Source organism: Lissotriton vulgaris, chromosome 6 (genome assembly GCF_964263255.1).
Source record: "Lissotriton vulgaris chromosome 6, aLisVul1.2, whole genome shotgun sequence".
Classification (NCBI taxonomy): domain Eukaryota; kingdom Metazoa; phylum Chordata; class Amphibia; order Caudata; family Salamandridae; genus Lissotriton; species Lissotriton vulgaris.
The window spans coordinates 1074000444-1074022537 of NC_141694.1; positions in this window are offsets into that span (position 1 = coordinate 1074000444).

The window sequence follows — 22094 nt, forward strand, 5'->3', positions numbered from 1 at the left end:
CTTCTTAACCCCTTCCATGCTCATGACGGAAAGGTTCCGTCATGGGCATCGGTGCTCCTGTGCTGATGACGAAACCATTCCGTCATGAGGCCAGGGGCACGAAATCCCCCTGCTGCAGATAGCAGAGGGATTTCCTTTTCACCACTCTGACCTTGGGAGCTGGGGAAGAGCTTCCCCAGCTCCCGAGGCCCCCTCCCTGGTTTCTGTTCAATGACGATCAGCGCGCACGTCGCGCTGTCGTCATTGAACACAAACCGAAACTAAAATGAGCCTTTATGCTCATTTCAGTTTCACTTTCTACATGCTCAGTGGGCTATCTCAGCCCCCTGAGCAAGTAGAAAGACGGGAGAGGTATCATTGGAAAGGGGACAATCTCCCCTTTCCAATGGTACCCCTCCTGAGTGGATCCCTGCTTGGGGATCACCCCAGGAGGGTGATCGCCAAGCAGGGATCCACCCACTAGACACCAGGGAGGGGGGAGCGGCCCCTTGGGCAAGGGCCTTCACTCCCCCCATAAATAAATGAGCACGTAGAAAGACGGGAGAGGTATCATTGGAAAGGGGACAATCTCCCCTTTCCAATGGTACCCCTCCCGACTGGATCCCTGCTTGGGGATCACCCCAGGAGGGTAATCCCCAAGCAGTGATCCAACCACTAGACACCAGGGAGGGGGGAGCGGCCCCTTGGGCAAGGGCCTTCACTCCCCCCATAAATAAATTTATAGTATTTAGTCTTTCTGCCCCCTCTGGGGGGCATATGGGGCAATAGCCCCCAATCTGCCCCCCCGGGGGGGCAGAAAGCCCACTATACACCAGGGAATTTTTTGGGGGGCACATTTTTTTGGTGGGGGCTGCCCGAAATGGGCACGCCAATGCCCCCCCCCCCCGGCACCATTACAGCCTTTCTGCCGCCCCTGGGGGGCAAATGGGAGCAGTAGCCCCCAATTTGCCCCCCCCGGGGGCAGAAAACCCACTATGCACCAGGGATTTTTTTGTTCACTTTTTCTAGGGTGGGGGCTGCCTGAAACTGGCACACCAATGCCCCCCACCACCATTATAGACTTTCTGACCCCCTGGGGGACAGATGGGGGCAGTAGCCCCCAATCTGCCCCCCCGGGGCAAAAAGCCCACTATGCACCAGGGATGTTTTTGTGTGCACTTTTTTTTAGGGTGGGGCCTACCCGAAATGGGCAAGCCAATGCCCCCACCCCCCAACACCACTGCAGACTCTCTGCCCCCCGGGGGGCAGATGGAGGCAGTAGCCCCCAATCTGCAACCTCGGAGGGGCAAAAAGCCCACTAGATATTTTGGGGGCAAATCTGAATTAGAGTGAGGGCTGCCCAAAATGGGCATGCCAATGCCTCTACCCCTCCCCCACAAAAATTACAGCCTTTTTGCCCCTGAGAGGGCAGATGGGGGCATTAGCCTCCAATCTGCCCCCCTGGGGGGCAGAAAACCCACTATGCACCAGGGATTTTTTTTGTTCACTTTTTCTAGGGTGGGGGCTGCCTGAAACTGGCACACCAATGCCCCCCCCACCACCATTATAGACTTTCTGACCCCCCTGGGGGACAGATGGGGGCAGTAGCCCCCAATCTGCCCCCCCCCGGGGGCAAAAAGCCCACTATGCACCAGGGATGTTTTTGTGTGCACTTTTATTTAGGGTGGGGCCTGCCCGAAACGGGCAAGCCAATGCCCCCACCCTCAACACCATTACAGACTCTCTGCCCCCCGGGGGGCAGATGGAGGCCGTAGCCCCCAATCTGCAACCTCCGAGGGGCAAATAGCCCACTAGACGCCAGGGATATTTTGGGGCAAATCTGAATTAGAGTGAGGGCTGCCCAAAATGGGCATGCCAATGCCCCTACCCCTCCCCCACAAAAATTGCAGCCTTTTTGCCCCCCGAGAGGGCAGATGGGGGGCATTAGCCTCCAATCTGCCCCCCTGGGGGGGCAAAAAGCCCACTAGACACCAGGGATTTTTTTAGGCACATTTTTATTAGGGTGGGGGCATCAAAATTTGCCCAAAAAACTCCCTGGTGCCTAGTGGACTTTCTGCCCACCCTGGGGGCAGTTGGGGGCATTAGCCCCCAATCTGCCCCGCCAGGGGGGCAAAAAGCCCACTAGACGCCAGGGATTTTTTGAGGGGGCAAATATGAAATAGTGTGTGGCTGCCCAAAACGGGCATGCCCATGCCCCCACCCCCTCCCTGCAACAATTACAGCCTTCCTGCCCCCCCTGGGGGCAGATGGGGCAGTAGCTCCCAATCTGCCCCCCAGGGGGGCAAAAAGCCCACTAGACACCAGGGATTTTTTTGGGCTAATTTTTATTAAGTTGGGGGCATTGGCATGCCCGTTTTGGGCATACTCCACCCTAATTAAAATTTGCCCAAAAAACTCCCTGGCGTCTAGTGGACTTTCTGACCCCCCTGGGGGGCATTACCCCCCAATCTGCCCCCGGGGGGGGCAAAAAGCCCACTAGACACCAGGGATTTTGTTAGGCAAATTTTTATTAGGGTGGTGGCATTGCACGTCTTGGGCAGACCCAACCCTAATCAAAATTTGCCCCAAAATGTAATTGGCCTCTAGTGGACTTTCTGACCCCCCTGGGTGTAGATGGGGGCATTACCCCCCAATCTGCCCGGCCGGGGGGCAAAAAGCCCACTAGACGCCAGGGATTTTTTTGGGGGGCAAATTTGAAATAGGGTGGGGCTGCCCAAAACTGGCATGCCCATGCCCCACCCCCTCCCCCGCTAAAATTACAGCCTTTCTGCTCCTCCTGGGGACAGATTAGGGCAGTAGCCCTAATATGCCCCCCCCTGGGGGGGCAAAAAAACCCACCAGACACACAGGATTTTTTGGCACATTTTTCTTAGTTTGGTGCTGCCCAAAACGGGCATGCCAATGACCCCACCCCCCACCTGCAACAATGACAGCCTTTCTGCCGCCCCTGGAGGGAGGATGGGGGCAGTAGCCCCAAATCTGCCCCCCCCAGGGGTGCAAAAAGCCCACTTGACGCCAACGATTACGCTGGCTTTTTTATGTGTGGGGGTGGGGGCTGCCCAGAATGGGTATACCAATGCCCCCACCCCCCCAAAAATATAGCCACAATGTTTCTGCCCCCCTTGGGGGCATATCAGGGCAACCCCAGCCCCGAAATCTTCCCCCCAGGGCAGCAGAAAGCCGACTAGGCACAGATTTGTTTTTAGCAATATGCCTACCTGTGGATTTTGGGCCCTAGCGCAGCTGCCACATAGGGAAACCTAGCAAACCTGTACATTTTTGAAAACTAGACACCCAGGGAAATTCAGGATGGGGTGACTCGACTGCCTCCCACCAGGTTCTGCTACCCAGAATCCCTTGCAAACCTTAAAAATTGACAAAAAAACGAATTTTCCTCACATTTCTATGGTGGAAAGTTCTGGAATCTGCGTGGATCAACAAATTTCCACCCACCCCGCGTTTCCCCAGGTCTCCCCGAAAAAATGGTACCTCACTTGCGTGGGTAGGCATAGTGGCTGCAACAGGAAAAGGCCCAAATCGAATGGTGGAGAATTTAAAATAACCTATAGCAAAACTACCTTCTTTTTTGGGGGGGGCTCCTGAGTTTTTGGCCCGGGGCTCGGCGGAAAACTTGTGAAACTACCAAACCCAAACAGTTCTGAAAACTAGACACCCAGGGGAGTCCAGGGAGGTATGGCATGCGTGGGTCCCCCAATGTTTTCCTACCCAGAACTCCTTGCAAACCTTAAATTTAGGTAAAAAATCACTTTTCAAACTTTTTTGCGTGGGATCTCCGTGCCAGCACAAATGTCCTACCGCGCATGCATCCCCCTTGTTCTCCCGAGTAAAATGATACCTCATATGTGGAAATCCGGGATTCAACCCATACACTAACCCGCAGACTGAGAGCTGCGAGCAGGGACCGAACTGCATTTGACAGCTTTAAAAATTTACAGAAGAACTCTGCTCCTTGAGTATTGAAACTCTTGTCTTTTGGATTCTGTCTAATTGGAATCAGAAATAATATACGCTGTATATGTGGAAATAGCCTTGAGGAAGCCCGGCGCAACTCGCCAATAGGGGGCGAAACACGTGTCGGCTGTCCATGTTTCACTATAAAAGAATAAAGATGTCTCACTGCAATCTGAAGTAGTTCTGGCCTTTGAATGACGACTTGAAAGAACGGATATTAATCCAAACAAGTACATTTTCGATCTCTCATGGAGTACACACTCTCCATTCTTCAAACCTCATTTGTGTGGGTGGGCCATATGCCTGTGACTAAGGTGAGGTGCTTAATTTGTCTATCCCAAACACTACAATTTTTTTTAATTAATTTTTAGCCTGTTCTGCTTTGAGGCACCCACACAAGTGAGGTATCATTTTACTCGGGAGAACAAGGGGAACGCTGGGTGGTATGGCATTTTTGCCGGCACGGAGATCCCACGCAACAACGTTTGGAAAAGTGATTTTTTTTACCTAATTTTAAGGTTTGCAAGGATTTCTGGGTAGGAAGACATTGGGGGACTCACGCATGCCATACCTCCCTGGATTCCCCCGGGTGTCTAGTTTTTAGAACTGTTTGGGTTCGGTAGTTTCAAAAGATGCCCGCCGAGCCCCGTGCCAAAAACTCAGGTGTCCCCCCAAAAAAGAAGGAAAATTTTGCTATGTTATTTTAATTTCTCCACCGTACGATTTGGACCTTTTCCTGTTGCAGCCACTATGCCTATCCACGCAACTGAGGTACCATTTTTATCGGGAGACCCAGGGAAACGCTGGGTTGGAGGAAATTTGTGTGAGTCCTGTGATGCCACGCTTTCCCACACAAAAATGTGTGAAAAATGTGATTTTTTCCAGCTAAAATTGAGGTTTGCAAGGGATTCTGGGTAAAGGAACGTTGGAGGATACACGCAAGCCATACCTCCTTGGAAGACCCCGGGTGTCTACTTTTCAGAAATGTGTGAGTTTGCTAGTTTTTCCTAGATGGCCGTCTAGCACGGGGCCAAAAACCCAGGGAACCCCTCTTGCAAAAGCTGGTGGTTTTGACATTGGGTAACAGAATCTGGTGGTAGGCAGTTGAGTCACCCCATTCTGAATTCCCCTGGGTGTGTAGTTTTCAAAAATGTATAGGTTTGCTAGGTTTCCCTAGGTGCCGGCAGAGCTAGGGTTCAAAAACGAAAGGTAGGATCTTTGCCAAAAAAGGGCACTTTTTCACTGCGAAATTGAGGTGCGACGACGTTGCGTTTTGCGCTGTTTCCTGTCGCAGGCACTAAGCAGACCCAGGCAAGTGAGGTACCATTTTTTTTGGGAGACCTGGGGGAACGCTGGGTGGGTGGAAATTTGTTGATCCACGCAGATTCCAGAACTTTCCACCACAGAAATTTGAGGAACATGCTTTTTTTTGGTCAATTGTTTAGCTTTGCAGACCCAGGCAAGTGAGGTACCATTTTTTTTGGGAGACCTGGGGGAACCCTGGGTGGGTGGACATTTGTTAATCCACGTAGATTTTAGAACTTTTCTCCACAGAAATGTGAGGAAAATGCGTTTTGTTTGTCAATTTTTTAGCTTTGCAAGGGATTCTGGGTAACAGAACCTGGTGGGAGGCACTCAAGTCACCCCATCAAACATTCCCGTGGGTGTGTAGTTTTCAAAAATGTAGAGGTTTGCTAGGTTTCCCTAGGTGCCGGCAGAGCTAGGGTTCAAAAATGAAAGGTAGGCTCTTTGCCAAAAAACTGCACTGTTTTCACTGCAAAATTGAGGTGCGACCACAATGCGTTTTGAGCTGTTTCCTGTCGCAGGCACTAGGCAGACCCAGGCAAGTGAGGTACCATTTTTTTCAGGAGACCTGGGGAAACGGTTGGTGGGTGGAAATTTGTTGATCCACGCAGATTCCAGAACTTTCCACCACAGAAATTTGAGGAACATGCTTTTTTTTGGTCAATTGTTTAGCTTTGCAAGGCATTCTGGGTAACAGAACCTGGTGGGAGGCAGTCGAGTCACCCCATCCTGAATTTCCCTGGGTGTGTAGTTTTCAAAAATGTATAGGTTTGCTAGGTTTCCCAAGGTGCCGGCAGAGATAGGGTTCAAAAACGAAAGGTAGGCTCTTTGACAAAAAAGGACACATTTTCACTGCGAAATTGAGGTGCAACCATGGTGCGTTTTGCGCTGTTTCCTGTCGCAGGCACTAGGCAGACCCAGGCAAGTAAGGTTTCATTTTTTTGGGGAGACATGGGGTAATGCTGGGTGGGTGGAAATTTGTTGATCCACGCAGATTCCAGAACTTTCCACCACAGAAATGTGAGGAAAATGCGTTTTTTTAAAACAATTTTTTAGCTTTGCAAGGGATTCTGGGTAACAGAACCTGGTGGGAGGCAGTCGAGTCACCCCATCCTGAATTTCCCTGGGTGTGTAGTTTTCAAAAATGTATAGGTTTGCAAGGTTTCCCTAGGTGCCGGCAGAGCTAGGGTTCAAAAACAAAAGGTAGGCTCTTTGCCAAAAAAGGGCACTTTTTCACTGCAAAATTGAGGTGCGACCACGTTGCGTTTTGCGCTGTTTCCTGTCGCAGGCACTAGGCAGACCCAGGCAAGTGAGGTACCATTTATTTCAGGAGACCTGGGGGAACGCTCGGTGGGTGGAACTTTGTTGATCCACGCAGATTCCAGAACTTTCCACTACAGAAATGTGAGGAAAATGCGTTTTTTTTGTCAATTTTTAAGTTTTGCAAGGGATTCTGGGTAACAGAACCTGGTGGGAGGGAGTCGTATCACCCCATCCTGAATTCCCCTGGGTGTGTAGTTTTGAAAAATGTATAAGTTTGCTAGTTTTCCCTAGGTGCCGGCAGAGCTAGGGTTCAAAAACGAAAGGTAGGCTTTTTGCCAAAAAAGGGTACTTTTTCACTGCAAAATTGAGGTGCGACCACGTTGTGTTTTGCGCTGTTTCCTGTCGCAGGCACTAGGCAGACCCAGGCAAGTGAGTTACCAATTTTTTTTGAGAGACCTTGGGGAACGCTGGGTGGGTGAAAATTTGTTGATCCACGCAGATTACAGAACTTTCCACCACAGAAATGTGAGGAAAATGCATTTTTTTTGTCAATGTTTTAGCTTTGCAAGGGATTCTGGGTAACAGAATCTAGTGGGAGGCAGTCGAGTCACCCCATCCTGAATTCCCCTGGGTGTGTAGTTTTCAAAAATGTATAGGTTTGCTAGGTTTCCTTAGGTGCTGGCAGAGCTAGGGTTCAAAAACAAAAGGTAGGCTCTTTGCCAAAAAAGGGCACGTTTTCACTGCAAAATTGCGGTGCGACCACGTTGCGTTTTGTGCTGTTACCTGTCACAGGCACTAGGCAGACCCAGGCAAGTCAGGTACCATTTTTTTTGGGAAACCTTGGGGAACGCTGGGTGGGTATAAATTTGTTGATCCATGCAGATTCCAGAACTTTCCACCACAGAACTTTGAGGAAAATGCGTTTTTTTTTCAATTTTTTAGATTTGCAAGGGATTCTGGGTAACAGAACCTGGTGGGAGGACCTCGAATCACCCCATCCTGAATTCCCCAGGGTGTGTAGTTTTCAAAAATGTATAGGTTGGCTAGGTTTCCCTAGGTGGCGGCAGAGCTAGGGTTAAAAAACGAAAGGTAGGATCTTTGCCAAAAAAGGGCACTTTTTCACTGCGAAATTGAGGTGCGACCACGTTGTGTTTTGCGCTGTTTCCTGTTGCAGGCACTAGGCAGACCCAGGCAAGTGAGGTACCATTTTTTTCCGGAGACTTGGGGGAACGCCGGTGGGTGGAAATTTGTTGATCCACGCAGATTCCAGAACTTTCCACCACAGAAATGTGAGGAAAATGCGTTTTGTTTATATATTTTTTAGCTTGGCTAGGGATTCTGGGTAACAGAACCTCGTGGGAGGCAGTCGAATCACCCCATCCTAAAATCCCCAGGGTGTTTAGTTTTCAAAAATCTATAGGTTTGCTAGGTTTCCCTAGGTGCCGGCAGAGCTAGGGTTCAAAAACGAAAGGTAGGATCTTTGCCAAAAAAGGGCACTTTTTCACTGCGAAATTGAGGTGCGACGACGTTGCGTTTTGCGCTGTTTCCTGTCGCAGGCACTAAGCAGACCCAGGCAAGTGAGGTACCATTTTTTTTGGGAGACCTGGGGGAACGCTGGGTGGGTGGAAATTTGTTGATCCACGCAGATTCCCGAACTTTCCACCACAGAAATCTGAGGAAATTGCGTTTTTTTGTCAATTTTTGAGATTTGCAAGGGATTCTGGGTAACAGAACCTGGTGGGATGCACTCGAGTCACCCCATCCTGAATTCCCCTGGGTGTGTAGTTTTCAAAAATGGATAGGTTTGCTAGGTTTCCCTAGGTGCCGGCAGAGCTAGGGTTAAAAAACGAAAGGTAGGATCTTTGCCAAAAAAGAGCACTTTTTCACTGCGAAATTGAGGTGTGATGACGTTGCGTTTTGCGCTGTTTCCTGTCGCAGGCACTAAGCAGACCCAGGCAAGTGAGGTACCATTTTTTTGGGGAGACCTGGGGGAACGCTGGGTGGGTGGAAATTTGTTGATCCACGCAGATTTCAGAACTTTCCACCACAGAAATTTGAGGAAAATTTGTTTTTTGTCAATTGTTTAGATTTGCAAGGGATTCTGGGTAACAGAACCTGGTGGGAGGCAGTCGAGTCACCCCATCCTGAATTCCCCTGGGTGTGTAGTTTTCAGAAATGTATAGGTTTGCTAGGTTTCCCTAGGTGCCGGCAGAGCTGGGGTTCAAAAACGAAAGGTTGGCTCTTTGCCAAAAGAGGGCACGTTTTCACTGCGAAATGTAGGTGCGACCATGTTGCATTTTGCGCTCTTTCCTGTCTCAGGCACTAGGCAGACCCAAGCAAGTGAGGTACCATTTTTTTTGGGAGACCTGGGGAAACGCTGGGTGGGTAGAATTTTGTTGATCCATGCAGATTCCAGAACTTTCCACCACAGAAATGTGAGGAAAATGCATTTTTTTGTCAATTTTTTAGATTTGCAAGGGATTCTGGGTAACAGAACCTGGTGGGAGGCAGTCGAGTCACCCCATCCTGAATTTCCCTGGGTGTGTAGTTTTCAGAAATGTATAGGTTTGCAAGGTTTCCCTACGTGCCGGCAGAGCTAGGATTCAAAAACAAAAGGTAGGCTCTTTGCCAAAAAAGGGCACATTTTCACTGCAAAATTGAGGTGCGACCACGTTGCGTTTATCGCTGTTTCCTGCCGCAGGCACTAGGCAGACCCAGGCAAGTGAGGTACCATTTTTCTCAGGAGACCTGGGGGAACGCTCGGTGGTTGGAAATTTGTTGATCCACGCAGATTCCAGAACTTTCCACCACAGAAATGTGAGGAAAATGCATTTTTTGTTGTCAATTTGTTAGCTTTGCAAGGGATTCTGGGTAACAGAACCTGGTGGGAGGCAGTCGAATCACCCCATCCTGAATTTCCCTGGGTGTGTAGTTTTCAAAAATGTATAGGTTTGCTAATTTTCCCTAGGTGCCGGCAGAGCTAGGGTTCAAAAACGAAAGGTAGGCTTTTTGCCAAAAAAGGGCACATTTTCACTGCAAAATTGAGGTGCGACCATGTTGCGTTTTGCGCGGTTTCCTGTCGCAGGCACTAGGCAGACCCAGGCAAGTGAGGTACCATTTTTTTTGGGAGACCTTGGGGAACGCTGGGTGGGTGGAAATGTGTTGATCCACGCAGATTCCTGAACTTTCCACCACAGAAATGTGAGGAAAATGCGTTTTTTGTCAATTTTTGAGATTTGCAAGGGATTCTGGGTAATAGAACCTGATGGGAGGCAGTCGAGTCACCTCATCCTGAATTCCCCTGGGTGTGTAGTTTTCAAAAATGTATAGTTTTGCTAGGTTTCCCTAGGTGCCGGCAGAGCTAGGGTTCAAAAACAAAAGGTAGGCTCTTTGCCAAAAAAAGGCACATTTTCACTGCAAAATTGAGGTGCGACCACGTTGCGTTTTGCGCTGTTTCCTGTCGCAGGCAATGTCTGGATGTGGTGTGTAGCTGGCTAGAACCGGCTACGTAGCTCCTGGTCTACCTAGTGGACCGAGCCTGGTAATGTGATTTTGATGTTTTAGGGCACCATTAAATAAGAGCAGGTGCTCTTGGTATGTTAGTGGAATTTAATTTCCACGAAAGGAGAGTATTCCTCTGGAGATTCCGCTATTTTATAGTAGTGGAACTCACGTGTCACAGTATGTGCTGCTGGAAAAGTTATCCAGGAATAGAATACCTCTGTCTGCCGATACTCATGTGCCCCTACCACAAATACAACTGTACCACCTCTCGGTGATACCCCATTTTCTATAAGTTTTATAGTTATGGTTTTTCTTATGTTGACCGGGATGAGTATTGCATCCGGTTCTGTATTTTAGATGACTGTGTCTTCCGCTAGGAGTTGAGCTGCTAGTCTCACTCTTTCCCTCTCATCCTCACTGTCTGACATTTTTACTGACAGAAAGGTTTTTTGTTGCAGAGCAAGTTTTGAGGAAACAAAGATTAGGTGCACAATATTTTGGAACACTGTATCCTTCAACGTTGACTATACCGTAAACTAATACATAGGATTCTCATCCTACTAAGTTTTGGCGGATATTAACCTTTCACCCACTCCAGACGTCTATTGGAGTTTTTACGGGAGAAAGGGGTCTGTGTGAAAAGCACGAATGAGTTACTCTAGTATCTTGCGTTAGATTATCACCTTACCAAACATTGGGCGCCATGTAGTGTAGTTCCTATATTCCCAATACGCTCTGCGCTTTTGAATAACATAAACAGCAGTGTAGACGTAGGACTGAGGTCATCTAGGTCTCTACTGACTATGTTAGACTTAATTAGTTTTTGCCAGCTAGCTCAGAGGTCACTAGAAACTTTCTCGAATTAATAGGGAGGGGTTAACTTCCCTGATTTACACAAGAAGGGATTAGCTTCTGACAACCATATAACATGACAACTTTGCTCCCCCAGAATAAGAAGTGAATCTCCAGAGTGGTATGAAAACAATAGACAGCTATTTCACTCAATCAATCATGCATGCTTAGTTCCACCAGAGTGCAGAGAAATAGAGAGATGGGCGTTTTCAATAAAAGGTGTTATTTTATTGAGCAGTCTTCTTTCTCATGCAAGAGAAATGAATTGCCACAATTGCAAAACGTATCATGAGGTAAAGTGCGTACAGTAAAAGGAGTATTATGAAATAATACTGTAAAAGCATTGATATGGTTTCTTAGCCATATGATACTTTAAAACGTATAAAATATTTACATACATAAAAACATTGACTAACGAACTCAACTGGTGCATCTAAGATACGCCTACCCCGGTGTACCTGACCTAAGCCTAATACGTGGGAAGGAGTAAGTAAGTTGCAGTTTTCAGTTAAGTTGGGTTTTTTGCCAAGAATCTGAATCAAGAATTCTCTCTAAGGTTTGAATCAGCTCCGTACCTTGGTTATAGAATGAAGGAGGTCTTGTATCTCGTTTCTCAGGACGTGATCTCCCAGTAACCTACAAGGGTGACTGGAAACACCGGAGCCGGATTTCTCGGCGTGAGAAAAGGCAGCTTCTCCAGTGTGTCAAAGGGGAGGGGCGGCTTCCTTCGGCTCTCGCATCAGCTGGGATTCGGATAAGTAGATAGCCGCTCTGCTCCACACCACCATGTGTTTGCTTAAGGCAAGTGTTGGTATATTTATACCTGGAAGGTGCTGTGTTTGACGTAAGGTTGGACATAAGACGTTAATAAAAGATGTCACTAAGAACTGACTGTTCCTTTAGTGCTCGCAGGAGTTCAATTACAAATCAAAACAAAGACATGGGGAATTCCCAGGTTGCTGAAGGTATGGTGTGTCGAAAGAACTCATTGTGCTCTCTAGGAATCTAAGGAATTAGCCTTGCCGTATTTGGGCTGCGTGGGCTATGGCTGAATATGGGTAAGATTTGTATGCCTTCATTAGGACATGATTTATCATAACCGCATAAGTGCATGAATCAGGAATATTTAATTAGGGTCCTAGATACATTCACAACAACTTGACCATGCTAATGAAATGTTAACATCCCTGTGCAAAATTAGTTAATCATGACACACCCAGTTAGCTGCAAAGGATGACATGGATACCGACCAGAATAGGGATACATATCTCATGGACCACATGGAGTACATCACATCAACACCTCAGTATTCAACATTGAAAATCCAGCATCATAACAGCAAGGTCATGGTAAACAGCATCAACATAATGTACAGCTAAATCAAATTCACAAGGATAACAAAAAATGCTGTATTCATCAAATTGGAAACTCAAAGGTAAAGGCCATAAAAAAACAAAGGCCAATGTCCAGTCCATAGCCAAAGTGCAAATAGGGTGTGAGTGACACCTGTCATCAGTTGCTTGCCTGCACTGCTAAGGACAGGGGACATACACTCTGAGGGGCATACATGGGGGCAGGCCAGGCACCACAGGGACATGATCAGGGCTCAGCAGAAGGAGGCAGTGAAGAGGTGGTGGGTGCAGGAGAGTCACTGGTAACTGCAGTGGAGGTGTCTGACCTGGTGTGTGCCGTCACAACTGTGGGGCACAAGTCTGATGGGGTGGGTGCCGGAACAACTGCAATGGGCAGGTCAGATAGAGTGGACAGGGTCCTCACTGCAGTGCCCAAGTCAGACTGCGTGGACGTGGACTCCACTGCAGTGCCTAACTCCATGAGAGCGGAATGGAGTTCAGGTGATGTTGGCAGGACAGATGAAGGGGCCACGGTCCCCACACCAGTGGCACAAACAGGCTGACCGGGGGTGGTGGCGGAAGAGCAAGTGGTAGGGGGAAGCCTGAGCATTTTGGGGGTGGTGTATCTGTGGGTGGGGGAACCTGGGGCAGGGTGTGGCGGGGGTACCTGTGGAGTGGTGGCTGGAGGATGGAGGAAGGAGACTGTGCAGTGGTGCTACGGGCGGGGGTAGGGTCTTGCTCTTCCGGGTATGGGGGTACTTGCGGGTGGGGGCCTCAGTCTGCCTGCACCTGGGGGGAGGGTGTGAGGGGCACTCCCCTCTGTGTGTGTGGACTTCCTCTTCCCCCTGTACCCTGGATCTGATGGATCGGTGGTGAGAGGCCAAGGTCACAGAGGAAGAGCTTCTTGGGAGATGGGGTTGCAGGTGAGGCAAGGGAAGGGCTCTTCCAGGGGGAGGGATCGGAGGACTGCGGAGTGGTTCTGGAGCCTGTGTGTGTGTTTGGAAACTATCCCCTGTGAGTGTGGTATCAGTCCCCTGAGGTTGCTTGCGGGCACGTTTGGACATTGGTTTGGGTGTTCGTGTGCTGCTCGTGTCTGTGTGTTTGGGTGACTGTGATGGTGTGTGTGTGCTTAGGACAGGTAGGGTGCTAGGAATTGTGGATGGGGCAAAGGCAGGAGGGGCGAGGGACTGTTGGAGGAGGGGCACTGCTGCCGTCAGGGAGGAGGCCATGGACTGATTGGTCCTCTGTAGGGCAGGCATACCCGTTGACATGCCCTCCATGAACGACACCAGTGTGTCAACAGACTGGTGTGTGCATGATGGACACTCAGCATTGATGTCTTCCCTATATGGATCTGTTGAAGCAAGTCCACAGACTCCAAACTCAGGGCAGCAGGGGACACGGGAGCAGGGGGTGCGGTGCCTGGCTTAAAGGAGACATGCTCCGAAACACGGGAGCCGCCATGGACAGCTGGGATTGGAGCCGATGCGAGGGTGGTGGTGGTGGTGGTGGGAACAGCCTCACTAGCTGGGGTTTGGTGGCTGCTGACACCTGCCTCCACAAGTGAGTCATCCTCTGAGCTGCTGTGGTCCTCAGCTGAGGTAGATGGTGCTGAGGACACCTCGGTGTGGCTCCCCTCGCCCTCTGTGCCACTCAGTCCCTCCAGCTCCTCGGTTTCTGGCCCAGTCTGGCTCTGCGACTCCTCCTGGTCCATGGCGCTGTCCCTTCTTGTGGCCATAGATGAATCTGGATAGAATTAGGAAAACAAGACCCACATTAGTCACCTGCACTGACTGCACACAACAATGTGAGTACAGCACATCACAGGGCAAGCCCTGGCATCGTCAGCTAAACATTGCTCAAAGTGCTCACACTGTTTTGAATAAGCCAATTGCCAGTCTGACCATCAACCATGGCACCCATATCCCTCCTGGACTTGCACCCCTATGTTTGTTGCATGTTGGCTGCTAATACCCCAATGTGCACACATGTTGTTGGACATGCAAGTGAACATGTAGAAGTTTTTTTTAATATCTTTATTGCATTTGTAGTATTTTCTCGATACAAACAAAGCAGGCATAGATTTATATTGCACTTACATACAAGATCAATATCGCTGTGTCATTAAATATATAGTCCTAGATATTACCACTTGGTAATCACAGTGTAACTCGTCTCCATTTCACAGAAGGTAACGTGCATTGGCAGTCTAGTATGGACATATGATATCCACGTATACTGTCACCTCCAATTGAGGGGTAGGGCATGCCCAACATATATATCTTCTTCCTGCAATAATGAGGCAGATGCAAACAGGTCTACCAGCACAGTTACATACAACTTGTGTTCAATGCAATTGTTGAATTATAGTAGACAATGAGGCATGGGCACTAGGAAGTGAGCGATGCCACTGATTGTAAGATATCTTCATTTTTTAACTTTTGAATCACAACTAATAAACTTAAAATAAATGTAAAAGAAAAGGAGATATCAAGCACACAATAAAATATATGTATCTAGTGTGTCATGTGCCTTTCGAGTGAAGTCATGCCAAGGGTCGCGCACAGTTTAGCAGATTTAGGGTGCTATATCTAATCAGTATATGATTGTGTGGTTGTCAAGGTGTCATGTGGCTAGGGCTGCGTCCACATAGCAACATGTAGGAATGTGGGGGCATTGCCCGCTTTACAGTCGTGCTTTAGGGTGCCTTGTGTACACGGCTTATCCTCTCCACCCAGGCAACAGCGCAGATATCGTCTCCCACTCACTGCGTGGGGGGAGCACACAGCTCCACACTAGTTTGTGTAAGAAGTTTCAGAATGTCGTCCCAGGCCTGTGCGATGGGGAACTTACACAACCTTCTGTTTCTTCTCAATGAAGAATGGTGCTCTCCGCCTGTGCCCAATTTTCTAGATAATTTAGCCAGTGGAGTGCCTCTGGAGGGTCCTTGTGTTTCCATCTCTTAGTTATCAAACATTTTTCAGTCAGCAGACCTAAGTCACAGAATCTAGAGCTTACTTTGTTAGTTTTCGTACGTTTGTAAAACCCCAGGATGCAAACCTCCCATGTGTGTGGCACTTCAGTGTTCATGCAGCTGGATAGAGTTTCCGTTATTGAGTGCCAATAGGAGTGAAGTAGGGGGCAGGACCACATGTGTAGTAGGTCAGCATCTAGCAGCTTACATCTCGGGCAAGCAGAGGTGTCTATGTTAAAATATTCGTTAATCTTGTCTAGCGAAAGATACACTCGGTGTAGTATATTCGTTTGTATGAGTTTGAAACGTGAATTACCTGGTAAGTGTGTGGCACTGGCCAGGACTCGCTCCCAGTCTTGATCAGTCCAGGGCTGACCCCTGTCTTCAGCCCATCGCGCCCGGAGTCTCTGTGGTGGTTTTAACAGGTATGGAAGTAGGGCCTGCACTACCCAATGGTTCACATGTGACCCCTCCACCAGCACATGCAGATATTGCAGCAACTGATGTGTTTGCGGCTCAGTTGTCAGATCGACCCATGTCAGTGTCAATGTCCGCATGATGGCTGTGTGAAGGAGGAACTGGCCCACCAGCAAGCCAGAATCCACTGTCAGTGTAGCAAAAGACAACAAGGCACCATCTGCGTATAGATCCCCTAGTGTCTCCAATCCCACCTCAGTCCAGGGCATCAATGCTACATCCGTTACAAAGTTTCTGTCTCAGGGCGTACCAACCAGTGGTAGTATTGGGGCATAAGGAATAGTGTCCTTCGAAAGTTGAAGGCTCCTTAGATAGCATCTGTGGGCCAATTCCATATGTAACTGTGTCGGACGGGTAAATTTTGCCAGTGGGTGAAATAAGCTGTAGATTTATGTCTGTGTCCATGAACGCAATGCAGTGGCAGTGTCTGCCAGGTTTTTGCTGCTTAGCCATCGTGCAACCCACTGTAACTGCGCAGCTAGGTGATACAATTCTAGATGAGGAACTGCCAAGCCCCCGCATTTCGGCGGCGCATATTGTTTTTGCAGCGCTATTCTGGGCCGGCCGTATTCCATATTAGACCTCTAATTAACCCCTTCAGTTCCCAAAACAGCTGCACAGGGACATATACCGGCAGATTTGAAAAATAGTACAGTAGCCTGGGCAACACTATCATTTTAGTGAGGGTAACGCGACTCATCACATTTAGTGGCAGAGTCTTCCAAAATTGTATCTGCGCCCGTATGGAGGAGATGGCGCACACTAAGTTGCCTTCCAGTATGTCCAGAGGGGCACTGTAGATGTATATGCCCAGATATCTAAACATTGTCGGGTACCAGGTGAGTGGCCTACCATTTATTGTTATATCAGTTGCGGCCACATTCTCGCCAAAAGAATAAGCGCCTGATTTAGCCCAATTTACTTCAGTCCCGAGACTTCTTCAAACCGACGGAATATGTTGGATTTAGCTGGCGGTATATCATGTAAGTCTCTCATGTATAGCAACAGATCATCAGCATATAGGGACACCGTGTGAAAACCATCCTCCAGGGGTATGCCCCAGTCTGCTCCACTGTCTCGCAGCAGGGCCGCCAGGGGTTCCATGGCACGAGAATAAAGCAATGGGGACAAAGGGCATCCCTGCCTAGTACCACGTCTGACCCTGATTGCATCTGACATGAGCTTGCCTGTGCTGGCCCGTACCATGGGTCGCTGGTACAATAACTGTACCATTTGTAAGTATTCGTCTCCTAGCTCGTATTTACGCAGCACCGCTGTAAGATAGGGCCACTCCACTGAGTCAAAGGCCTTTTCCTGGTCCAGTACTAAGCATCCAGCTCGCGGCCAAGTCTCCACTGCATATTTCTGAACTCTGAATAACCTATGGATGTTCAGAGAGGTGCTTCTATTCGGGACAAATCCATTTTGATCACTATGGACCAGGGTTGGTATAAACGGGGATATACGCTTGGCTAGGGCGGAGGCAAGAATTTTATAGTCTGTGTTTAACAAAGCCAGTGGGCGATAGGAACCAAGATTTTCATGGTCCCTACCTGGTTTCAGGAGGGAGAGCAGCATTGCATAATTTTGCGTAAGTGTAAGGGCTGAGTCAACAAGGGCCGCTGTATACACCCACAGCAGTTCCGGTATTAATATATCGGAGTAGGCTTTAAAGAATTCAGCCGGTAGCCCATCTGGGCCCGGTGACTTGCCATTTGATAGGGAGTAAATAATATCACGTAGTTCGTCAGGCAGTAAAGGAACACCCAGTTCGTCCTGCTGATGCTCTGCCAGACACGGTAGTGTCAGGGCAGTGAGAAACTCTTGTATGTCCCTGTCTGTAACTCGCAAGCACAACTGATACATCCTGGTGTAGTGCTCAACAAAGGTGTCATGTATGTCTATTTGGGTATGGACCTTGTCACCATGTATCTTTTGTACAGACATTATGGTGTGGTAACTGTGTCCTGTCGAATTAAGCACGATACCAGCTTGCCAGGCTTGTCTCCCATTTGATGGGTGCGCGCCGAGTGTGCTGCCTAATTAAAATTGCGGAGTCGGTCTAGTAATCTGGAATGTTCCCCCCTGATCCGTGTCAATGACCCATTGTCACTCTCCACAGCCTCCTCTTCCCTTCGGAGCAGGCCATTTTCAAGATGTGTGAGTCCAGTCTCCAATTGCCTGCGCATACCCGCCTGCATATCAAGGCATTCACCTCTAACCACTTATCAAGGCATTCACCTCTAACCACTACATTAAACGCATCCCATTTTACTTGGGGAGTCGTGGCTGTACCGGCATTCTCCTCGAAGTAATGTAAGATTCCAGGAGGGTGCATACCGTAACATATCCAGCTGCATCCGCCAGGTTGGAATCGGTGGCCGGGGGTGCTCCCATAACACTTCCAGTATGTGCGGGTTATAATCCGAATGTGTCCTTCCTAAATAATAGACCGCGGACACATGTGGAAGCAGCTCTTCTGAAAGCATGTACCGGTCCTAATCGTACATGTAAACCGTGTGTGCCAGAGTAAAAAGAGTACACCTTGTCATGGGGATTACGTTGTCTCCAGATGTCCTTGAGATGCCATGTTTCCAAGGCCATGGGTTCTACGCTGGAGTCCCATGCCTCCGCGTAGTCGGAGTTCCGTCCCTGACCCCTCCCACACCTCGTGGTCAATGGCGATGCAGTGAGAACGCTGGACTGGCGTCTCTTCGTGAAGCTGTGGTCCGCGGAACTGCCGTTTTTCTTTTTCCGGCCTTTGCATGAGGAAATCGCTGGGTAAAACGACGTCTCAAGCTGGAGAGTAAAGGTGACAGAGCAGCGAAAAGTATACGGTGTTCGGGGTCCCGTGAGCGGCGAGACGCTGTTTGTGGCCGATACTACAAAGTTGCAATGCGCTTTCTTTGCCACTGAGGCTGCGGGTGAACACGTAAGCGGCTGCAGTCTGGGGGCTAGCTTTCCATGATGGATTTGGTATATGGAGCCTGCTGAGACTTTATTTGAGTGGCAGATGTTAAGCAACGACTGGGCTACAGCTACAGCTACAGCTTTAAAGGTACAAGTGGCAATGCGCTGCTGCAGGCAAGATACTAAGTGGCGACTGGATGGGAAATGTGCAACTACTATTTAAGAGTTACGGATTGGGCTCTCTGGCTCTCTGGGGCCTGTGACATTGCATTGGCATAAGATCTCGTTATCAGGTGCTTGCCGCTGCCTAGACTTGATTTATTGGCATAGACTCTCTCTGCCGTTTGGCAGAACCACACCTGCGGGGTAAAAGGCTCTCAGTCAGTCAGTCAAAAATTTACTTTATTTGGTTTATCACAACCATAAAGCATACATGTACAAAAATTCTATTAAAATAACGACAGGTTAAAAGTTCATGTGGTTAAAATTTGTTTTAGCATTCATTAATTAAATACTTCCTCCCAGGCCTTATCTGTGGTCTGTTTCTATTTTTGGAGCAAATTCTCTACAGAGTTCATGAATTTTACCCCGCGGCATATTAGAATGTTTGAACCTGCTCCCATCCAGCTGGTCACAGCTTGCCTGCAGGTACGGATCTGTAGCATATTAAAAATAGGTTTCAATAAGTTCTTCCTTTTTTCTATGGAAGATTCACATGTGCACAAGAGGTGACACAAGGTCTCACTGTGGTAATCACATAACTACAACTTCGTCCCTGATGCGTGCCTTTCCATGATGGGATCAAGTCTTTGGTGCAGTAGTCTCCCATTCTGAGGGCCATGAATTTTGTTTTTAAAGATAGCCGGAAGTGCGCTATGAGGTAGGCTTGAGGTTTTAATTGTTTGTATGAATTTAAAACGGTCCATGCATGGCGTCGCTTGGCCAAAGTCTTTTTATCTTCTACCAAAGATAAGGCTTTTGCATTTAGTTTGCAAATCTTTTTGAAAGATGATTCTTCCAGTGGTTTCTGCCAGATCTCCTCTATTTTGAGGGTTTCTAGTGATGCTCGCAGATCATTGCCCCATGAGTTGGCTTCATGTCGATCATATTGTTTTTTAATTTCTTGCCAACATAAGTTGTTTAAAGAGCCCATTTCCGCCGATCTTAGTTTCCAGCACCATTTTACTAGAGCAGCTTTCCGATGGTATATTTGATTTTGTAAACCAAATTCTAGTCTTATTTGGGCCAGGGCTGATCCTTTGTATAGATGGAACACAGATTTGTATATTTATGTCTGGAGAGTATTTAAAATGGCTGCTTCTTTTCCATGCCATATTTCCAGTCCGTATGAGAGTGATGGTAAGACTTGGGCTGTCATTACCTTTAACAGGTGGTCGTATGATGGACATTGCAGTTTATCTTGGAGAACTTTGTACGCAAAGCTCAGTGATTGTGCTTTAGCGGTGATGATTCTTTTTTGGTCTAAAAGTGACATGTTTTTACTTATTGTAACTCCCAGTTATTTATAAGCAGTTGTTTCCTCGATTTGTCTGCCTTTTGTGTACCATTTAAAAGATCTTCTACTATTGCCCGCTAGTCTCACCACTTTTGTTTTTTTGATGTTTAGTTCTAGGCCTTCTCTCTCAAAGTAATCTGTTAATTCTGATATTATTCTTTGTAGGCCTATTGGCGTTTGACTTAAGACTACTATGTCGTCGGCATATTGGAGAAACTGAATACTTTCGTTGGCTAATTTTGGGGGATGTCCGTTTGCATTCTGTAGATGGTCTTTTAGGTCGGCCAGATATATATTAAAAAGGCTTGGGGAGAGCACGCAGCCCTGTTTGAGGCCATTAGTTATATTTAATTCTGCAGATATTCTTCTTCCGTCTCCCAGTTTTATTTTTGCCCATGTTCCGCTATATAGTGCCATTATTGTTTCCATTAATGCCGGCGGTAGACCCCAAAGATCCAGTTTTTTCCATAGGCGTTTTCTGGGGACTCGGTCGAAGGCGGCTTTCAGGTCTATGTAGCAGGCTATTAGTCCAGTCTTTCTTTTCCCTGCTCCTTCGATTAGTAATGACAGTGCTGACAAGTTGGTTAAGCAGCCCATGCCTTCCCTGAAACCGGTTTGGAATTTAGGTATTATATTATTGTCTTTTATCCAAAGTTGAAGTAGGGACAATATACAGGATGAGAAAAGCTTTGCCTCCACGTCAATTAAGGCTATTAATCTGTAATTACCGGGTTCCATTCTACATCCACTTTTATGAATTGGGTGGAAGATGTTTCCTTGCCAGGACGGTGGGATCTTTTTTTCTTTGTGAATATAATTAAATAGTGGAGTCAAGTATTTTGCCCAGAAGTCGGTGTCATATTTGAATAAGGCGTTCGGCATTCCATTTGGGCCAGCTGTTCCTTCCGCTTTCATTTTCCTTATTAATGCGGTTAGGTGTTTAATCGTTGTCAACGGTGCTTGTTCCTCTTGGGCAGCGCTTTCCTGCTGGATGTTCTTCCATTGTCCGAGAGCTGTATCTTTTTGTTCTAGATCTTTTAGGTTTTTGATTGTTTCTATATTGATTGGATAGCTCTGGATGTTGTACAGATTGTTAATATAAGCGGCCCATGTTGTTTCACTTATTCCTATATTGGCTTGTTCACCAACTACTTTTGAGAGTTTATTTATTATGTTCCAAAATTCTCCACTATTTGGAAGTTTACTTGTTCTTAAAAGGGCCACCCAGATTTCTTCTCTGTGAGCTTTGTTAGCTTTTCTACAGTCCTCTTTATATTCTTTCCTCATTTTTTGTATGTCGTTATTATCTACTTCGTTTCCTGACCTTCTTTCTGCTGCCCTTATTCTTAATTTTTTCGCAATTTCCTTTTTCTTATCTCTTAGTTTGGTGTTGTACCATGGCTCTTTGTTTGCTTTGTGACCATCAATTACTGGTGTATTTATTGCAAATTTTCCCAGCACAAATTTATGTAGATTTTCCCAATTTGCTATGGGTGATTGGTTTTCCATGCCCGTAGGACTACTTTCATATTCTAACACTGCGTCCATTATCTCCTTTTTTACTGGGCCCTTGCTTTTGAGTTTTTTCAGTTTGTATATTTCCGTAATTGCGGAAAGACATTCTAATTTTGTTTTCTCTTCGGTATTTAACCTCATTATTGTCTCTTGTGGGAAGTGGTCGCTCTCAGGCCGAGTTTGTATACCAAAATATTCTATGTTCTTTTTTAGTTCAATGCTTATTAGGGTGAAATCAATTATGGAGTTCTTTTTCCCACTGGAGAAAGTGGTTTTGGCAGGTATGTCTCCCTCCATTTTTCCATTTAGGATTGTTAGACCTAATGTTTCCAGATCGCTCCAGATATTATGGATTTTATCCTTTTTGTTATTTGTTTTTATTAGATTGCAATTGAAGTCACCGGAAATGAATATCTCGTGCGATTGGTAAGTTCTGTGTAAGGATTTTATCAAA